At 45.6% G+C, this 8416-nt stretch overlaps 1 pseudogene; it reads left to right on the top strand.

The window, feature by feature from the left end:
• Positions 1-7908: 7908 nt before the first annotated feature.
• LOC133755319 (phosphatidylinositol N-acetylglucosaminyltransferase subunit Y-like) lies at positions 7909-8123 on the top strand (annotated as a pseudogene).
• The last annotated feature ends 293 nt before the right edge of the window (positions 8124-8416 follow it).

Raw genomic sequence — 8416 nt, 5'->3', positions numbered from 1 at the left:
TAATGTTATAGCTCAACAAATTAGGAAAAACACTAAATAAGAAAATCATCAGGAAAAAGAAATGACAGAGATTAAAGCAGTAATTAAAAATACATTGCAGGGGGCCACACTGTGGTATAGGGGGAAAGCTGCTGACTGCAGTGCCAGCATCCCACATGGGCAATGGTTCTAGTCCTGGCTGCTCAACTTCTGACCAGCTCTCTGCTATGGCCTGGGAAAGCAGTAGAAGATGGCACAGGTCCCTGGGCCCCTGCACCCACTTGAGATACCTGAAATAAGCTCCTGGCTCCTGGCTTCAGATCAGCCCAGCTCTGGCCACCACAGCCAGTTGGGGAGTGAACCAGTAGATGGAAGACTTCTCTCTCTCTGCCTCTGCCTCTCTGTAACTTTGCCTTTCAAATAAATAAATAAATAAAAAGTTAAAATAAAACCCTCATTTAAACATCATAAAATAAAACTACTTATGACTGAATTAACAAATAAGGAAAACAATCTGTATACTCAAAAGTGTGACATATGGATAAAGGAAATTGAAGACAGCAGAAACAATGGAAAGCTAATCCATGTTCATAGATCAGAAAAATAATACTGTTAAAATGTCCTTCCTACCCACACAAAACAATGTAGATATTCCATGCAATCTCGATCAAAATTTTAATGTCATTCTTCACAGAAACAGAAAAAATATTAAAATTTGTATAAACAGGAAAGACTAAGAATCGCCAAAACAATCTTGAGCAAAAACACCAAAGCTAGATTTATTACAAAGCTACAGCACGGTACTGGCACAAAAACAGAAACATTGACTGATGAAATAGGATGGAAAGCCCAGAAATAAACCTAAAAATTGACAGTGAACTCATTTTCAAATAAGGTACATAAATGTAGTGAACATAAAATGTAGTAAGAGTAGTCTCTTCAACGAATACTGCTGAAGAAAATGTGTCATCCACATGCAAAATAAATTGGATACATCTAAATATTTATATGAAATCACTAAAAAAATAGATTTCATGCTCAAACATAAAATCTAAAACTACAAAAGTACTAACAGAACAGGAAAAAGCCCCAAGACATCAGTCCAGAAAATGATTTATTGGATGTGATGCCAAAAACCAGGCATTAAAAGAAACACAGATTACTGGGATTATAGGAAATTAAAAAAGATTTATACTGCAAGATAAATGACAAAGTGAAGAGAAAAGCCACACATTAGAAAGAGGCTAACAACAAATATGTATAAGGGAATCTAAGTACTCAAAATAACTCAAATATCTTTAATAAAATAGGAAAAGGACCCACATAGACATTTCTCAATAGAAGATATATAAATGGTCAACATATGAAAACATCTTTGATATTATTAATGATGAGACACAAATAATACAAAAATATTGCATCACTTTTCACCTGACAGAATAGCTACTATCAAAAAGATGCAAAATTGTAAGTGTTCATAAGTACAATAGTCTCATTGTACACTGTGGAAATGTAAATTAAATCAGGCAGCTTAGAAAGTAGTATGATGTTTCCTCTAAAAACATAACATAGAACTTGCATTGGATGTATTAATTCCATAACTAAGTACATATTTGAACGTGAAACCATTATATTTAAGATATAGCTGTACTCCCATGTAGAGTACGTAAGACATAAAAACTATGAACACGTTCACCAACACATAAATGGACTTAAAATGTATTCTACTCAGGTTGAAAAAGAAGAAAATTCTGCCACATGACAAGATACATGAACAGAACACATTACGTTATGTGACACAAGTCAGGCACAGAAAGGCAAATACATTATCTTGTTTATATCTGAACTCTGAAAAGTCAAAATGCATATAAGATTCACTAAGTCATAAAACAGAATAAATAAATGTTAAAAGGACTGAACTCACATGAGGTATTTTCTGATTATGATGGATCACAAGAGAAAATCAGGGGTGCACATTTGGCCTAGTGGTTAAAATGCCACTTTAAATGTCCATGTCCTGGATTTGAGCCTTGGTTCTGCCCAATATTCCAGCTTCCTGAAAATGTGCACACAAGTGATGGATCACGTACCTGAGTCTCTTGTGTGCATGAGAGACATGAATGGAGTTTCAGGATCTGGGCCTCACCCTGGTCTGGCTCTGGCTGTTGTGGGCACCTAGAGAGTAAACCAGTGAATGGGAGATGTTTTAAAAACAATATCTGATATCAGTAAACTACCCTTCCACCTTAAGAAACTAGAAAAATTGGAAAAAGCTAAAGCCAAACCAAAGAGGAAGAAGAAATATAGAGAGTAGAGTGGAAAAAGACAAAGAAACGATGGTGCAGCAGTGGCTACTTGCAGGTAGGGAACCAGGGGCTAGGGATGATGGCACACTGTGAGATCTTTCTGCCCAGCAAGATCCTGCTCTCTCCGCACCCAGCCATACTGTACAGGATCTCTCCTTGACCCCAATTTGCTCTACTCATTCCTGTCTCACTTTTGCATTCTGCTGATTCCTCTGGGACAGCCATGATGCTCACAGAAAGGCCATGCAAGATTCACAACCCACTTGCTTGTGTCCACCCAACTCCTGGCAGGCTTGCTTAGCTTGCAGTGTCAAGAAATGTGTAGTGTGTAAGCCAAGTTCACATGTAAGCAGCTTGAGCATGTTTGAATCTCCTGGATACTAACAGTATATCTACAACCCTGGTAAGAGAAAGAACTACACTACTCACTGATAAATTCAGAATTTCTTCATCAGGAAAATGATCCCCATGTCTCATCTGGAGACCAAGGAGATATGCAAGGATCTTGATGAACACTGTATGAGTGGTGATCAAGAAAGGCAGAGAAATCACAACCCTAGTCCAGTCACAGGAGCAGCTGCACACATCTCAGAAAGCAAAAGCAAATGAGGTCCTACCCACTGCCATTGGTGGTTCCTGTACCAGGTGACCAGGTACTGAAACTGCTCCACCTCAGCAGACAGATCAGACTCACAGTGTGGACAGAATGTGTGCAGCCTTATCCATAATCCGTGCTGCACTCACAGTGAGTCCCATCGTACCCAGTCACTCCCTCCCTCTACCTCTTGACCTCCTTTTTGAGACATGCAGACTCAGGAAGAAGGCCCTGAAGTCAGTACCTTCCCAAGTTAGCCTGGTTCCAGCTCTGTCCAAATATATACCTCCCCACTTCAATCCACTCCTGACCCCTCTCGGAGCCTGGGTCTCCTCCAAACTGCCTGAAAGATATTCTGGGGAGCAGAGATACTCTGCAAGATGCTTGTCTGATATAAAGCAGTTCCAGGACAGGACCAGTGCTTTTGGATCATATCTTCCCAGCTTGGTGAAAAATTTAAAAATGAGGGTCGATATTTGGGGCACCCAGTTTGAATAACTAAAGCTTCCATGTCCAGGTCCTACTTTTGTTTTCTTGCTTCTTTTCTGTTTCCTACCCCTATTTCCTTGCTGTTCTCCATCTATAAACCCCATGGAGAGAGGTGACTATGTCTCCTACTATGATCTGCCAGCTCCCTTACACTAATTTTCACTTTATTTGTGAGTTGACAGAAACAGACAAAAAAAAAAAAAAATTAGAGTTTTTAAATCCACCTAATTAAACCTTTTAAAATAATTGATTTTTCTCAGTCTCTAAAAAATGACCGTTAAATCAAGTCTAAGGTAACAATAGCTACCTTGCCTTTGTTTAATTTTTTACAAAACACAAGTAAGCATTTATTTACCTTTAAATATGTTTATTCTTGTATTGGAGGTCTGCATCTCATGACTGCATTTGGGGGGTCCTCCAAGGCCATGACTAGGGCTAACGTGCTTTTCCCAAAGGGTAGCAGTGGAGGTGGGAGGGTGATTTGCAGGACTGTCCTCAGGATGCACAAGAAAGGCGTGACCACAGCTAGAGCACCCATCAGCATGCAGCCCGGTCACCTGGGAAGACCTGGGTGAAGTGTCCGTGCTGACTGGGGATGTGCTGAGAGCTAAGCTAAAGGCAAATCCAATCAGAGTTCAGAGAGGACCTTGTGGTTGGGAAACAGAATTTCACAGCAACTTTAAATGAAACTGAGGCTCAACATGAAGGGGGATAATGACAATAAAACGACTAAAATCCAAGTAAAACTACTATAGCACCACACACGACTGTCAATATGTACAAGGGTATCCAAGAGGGTCAGAGAAGGAAATAGAGGTCAGACTCGGACCAGGATTCCACGACTAACGGGACTAACCCGTTTCAACAAAGTGTAGACAAAAAATAAAACACCGGCACAGTCAGTGACAACAGAACACGAGGAGGATGGATGCACACAGGAGAGCCTACCATGGAGACTGCAGATGCCGGTGTCTGACGCCTGAACAACTCTCAAGACCGGGACCGCAGGACGAACCGGGAGAAGCGCGCAGCACCTCCGCTGACTCCTCCTAGTCCCAGCCTCCGACTTGGAAGGCGCTGACGGACCTGAGAGGCTCAGGCGAGGGCTTCTTCCACCACCACAGCTTTATTCCTGGCTCCAACTTGGAGGCCACCTCACGGCGGCTAACGCAGGAACCTGTTAGGAGGGGAAAGAATCCTTAACGCCAGGCTCCCGGCCACCGGACCGCCGCCGCGCGCTTTTCGCCAGTTCTGCTGCGCCTGCGCGGAGAGGCCGCAAACCCGGCGCGCTTGCGTCACTTCTCTCTTCCAAGTTCCCAGGGCTGTGCCGCTCTGCACCTGCGCGAGACAGCCGGCGGCTCAGGTTGCAGGCTCCCGGGCGATACCTGCTGTCAGTCAACGGGTCGTTTCTCCGCCCTCCCTCCTCCATCCCAGTCTCTCAGGGAGGTGCGGAGCGGCCTGGATCCCCGGGTTCCTGCCCACGACCCGGACGGCGGATACAGGTCCGTCCTGAGGACGAGGGCTCCGCCTCCAGCCTCCGCTAGTTCCCATCCTCTCAGGGCAGAGTGTAGTGGCTGCAGGAAGAGCCCCTCCACCATCCCCGTTCCAACCCTCAGCCACCAGGGCTTCCCCTGCTGCTGAACCCCTTGCCCTCTGCTCCCCTTCTCTCTCCACTCGCTGCAGATTCTGGGAGCCCGTTCGGTCTCTACCCGCGGTGCCCCGCACCCTACACTTCCCTGCTACCCCTACCTTTAATCGGGCTCAGGCCACTGTTTGAAGGTCACTCTCTGGGTCCCCTACACTTACCCCGTAATCACTTGCAGACTCTGGTGGTCCCTCACCTCTATTCCAACTCAGCCCTTACGTACTTGTTCCTCCCCATCTTGCTAAGCCCCTTGGGTTTTTGACTTTGCAGATATCTTAACAACTTGCCCCTCACCCTTCTTTCTCTTCCTAGCCTACCCCTGAATTATTGCATCTCTCCCTGGTTGGCACTCCAGCTCTCTACTCCACCTCATCCCTCCTAAGGGCTCTCTCAGTCCCACGCTGTATTCCTAGTGCCTGTTTCCTGTGTTGCAGTCTAGAGCCAGGCAGTTCTGGTCTCTCTGAATATTACAATTCCTGCCACATTGTGGGGCTGGGAGACAGACAAGTGCACTGAGGGAGGAGGGGAAGCATTTATCCTCTTCAGAAGCTCAACTGAAAAGAGGGTATTTATACATGTGGGCAAACACAAAAACATTCCCCGCCTACACTCTGTCTGGAGGTTTGGAAAAGCTGGGAGTATTTATATGGTCATTTAAGGGGTGGGGTGCCCTGGAGATCTCACAAGGGAGGGACTGATTAGAATTAGGAAAGGGTTGAGGAGAAACAACTGCAGCAGGCAGTTCCTCAAATACAATCTAGTCTAGTTGTACTTTATGCTGGCATTGTGGCCCAGCAGGTTAAATCTCTGTGTACAATGGGTCCTGGCTGCTCCACTTCCAATCCAGCTCTCTGCTAATGCGCCTGGGAAAACAGAAGATGGCTCAAATATTTGGGACCCTGCCCCCCATGTGGGGGAGACCCAGATGGAGTCCCAGGTGCCTGGGTTCAGTCTGGCCCACACCCAGCTGTTGTGGTCATTTGGAGAGTGAACCAGCAGATGGAAGAGCTCTCTGTAACTGTTCCTTTCAAAGAAAGCAAGAAAAGGGGGAGGGGGTAAAAGAGAGAGGGAGGAAGAGGGGAAGGAAGGAAGAAGGAATTTGTCATCATTAAGTCAAATTCTTTGAAAGACGATGGCTTGGGTTCAGGAGATGTGCAACAGAAGGGCCAGTTTAAATCCTTTGCTGGAGAATGTGGATACTCATATACTTCAGGGACTCAAATCCTATGCCTAAATAAAATTACACCTTATTAGGTGTAATTGCTTATCAAATAGGATGAAATAGGTAGATTTGGGTATGACTGGGAGTGTCACCCAAGCATGGGAGGCTGCTGTAGATTCCAGCATCAGATCCCTGTACAGGGTCCTCTGAGCATTGTCCAGATGCTGTTACTCACACTGGGTGGACCTAACAGTCTGGTCTTCAAATGACACCAATATCTTTTACAGAGCATTTGTCTTCGGCATTTCAGCTCTGAGTCACAATACAGGCAAATAGGCAATCCACTCTCTTGGTGTGTCTTATGTGTCTCTAATGTAAGATGAAGCCTATTTTGTGCTCTGTATGCTGACAGTAAGAAAAATCACAGTGAAAATATATTCCATCTGTGTTAATTTTGTAATTACAAATATACTATAAAAGTTTTCCTTATATACCTAGAATTAACCTTCCCCACAAGAATAGGAACAATGGAATTCTTTTTTTTTAATTTTTATTTATTTTTATTTTTTGACAGGCAGAGTGGACAGTGAGAGAGAGAGAGACAGAGAGAAAGGTCTTCCTTTACCGCTGGTTCACCCTCCAATGGCCGCTGGGGCCGGCACGCTGCAGCTGGTGCACTACGGCCAGCGCATAGTGCTGATCTGAAGCTGGGAACCAAGTGCTTCTCCTGGTCTCCCATGGGAATGCAGGGCCCAAGCACTTGGGCCATCCTCCACTGCACTCCTTGGCCAGAGCAGAGAGCTGGACTGGAAGAGGGGCAACCGGGACAGAATCCGGCACCCCAACTGGGACTAGATCCCGGTGGTGGAGGATTAGCCTATTGAGCCATGGCACCAGATGGAACAATGGAATTCTGACTATGTAAAGAGATCACAGTGACAGGCTAGTGGGGCCATCATGTGGCTGGCCAGAGGCACACTGGGGAGTGGTTGGAAGGCTAGCCTCAGTGCTTCGGGCATCTGTAGGTGCCTGCACATGACAAGGTTGTGGCCCTTGGCAGTTGGGAGTGAGAGGGTGGGGCAGCCACCCAGTGCCTTCAACTAGGCACTGCTATAGTTCGTGGTGTGCCTCCTGTCCAAGAAGCTGCTCAGATTTGAAGCATCAACAAATGAATTGATTAATGAAGAGTTGGGAATAGCCTATCCTGTCATTGATGGGATTCCTAATAGGATACCACAGGCACTAAGGATGATCTATCAAGATAAGAAGAAAAAGAGCAGTACTAGATCATGATTTTTTTTTTTTTTTTTTTGGACAGGCAGAGTGGACAACAGAGGGAGACAGAGAGAAAGGTCTTCCTTTTTGCCATTGGTTCACCCTCCAATGGCCGCCGCGGTAGGCGCGCTACGGCTGGCGCACCGTGCTGTTCCAATGGCAGGAGCCAGGTGCTTCTCCTGGTCTCCCATGGGGTGCAGGACCCAAGAACTTGGGCCATCCTCCGCTGCACTCCCTGGCCACAGCAGAGAGCTGGCCTGGAAGAGGGGCAACCGGGACAGGATCGGTGCCCCGACCGGGACTAGAACCCGGTGTGCCGGCACCACAAGGCGGAGGATTAGCCTACTGAGCCGCGGCGCCGGCCTAGATCATGATTTTTAAAAACCACAGCAACTAAATGTTGTTAATACCATATCCATTTTAAAAGAAAGTGACAGGTAGTAAGTGGGAGAAGAGAATGTTTCTGTCTCTTTCTACGCTGACTTTCCTTGTTCCACTGATTTCTCCTGAAGGAGTTCTCTATTTGGCCTTTGTGGAATAAAGCTTCCCACAGGGCTGTACCAGTACCTCCAGCCTCTGTTTCTACCATCTGCTCCTGCAATGACCTTACCAGTGTGTGTGTGCTTCCACCTTTGGATGTGGGTGGCTATTAAACTCTTCAGGAATAACTAAGGCAGCCAGAGCCAAGGTGGTATATAGATTCATCATATGTCTTGGGCATCCACCTCTGAAAGTTAAACTAGGTAGAAATGCTGGAGACTCATTGCATTTGCAGAAAAGATGCTTTGCCTTACTTCTCAAGAGGATTGGGGCTACAAGAGACGCAAGTTGCAGAAGTTTCTTTTATTGTACCCTAGTTTTGACAGCCCTTGTATTTTGAATGTTCTGACGTAACTGTCAGAAGGAACCTTTGAACAAAGTGCCTTGTTGAGGGTTAACACCCTTAATCATCAACCGATGACCAT

The sequence above is a fragment of the Lepus europaeus genome, unplaced genomic scaffold (assembly GCF_033115175.1).
Source record: "Lepus europaeus isolate LE1 unplaced genomic scaffold, mLepTim1.pri SCAFFOLD_3_1, whole genome shotgun sequence".
Classification (NCBI taxonomy): Eukaryota; Metazoa; Chordata; class Mammalia; order Lagomorpha; family Leporidae; genus Lepus; species Lepus europaeus.
This window is presented reverse-complemented; position numbering and strand designations above follow the sequence as displayed.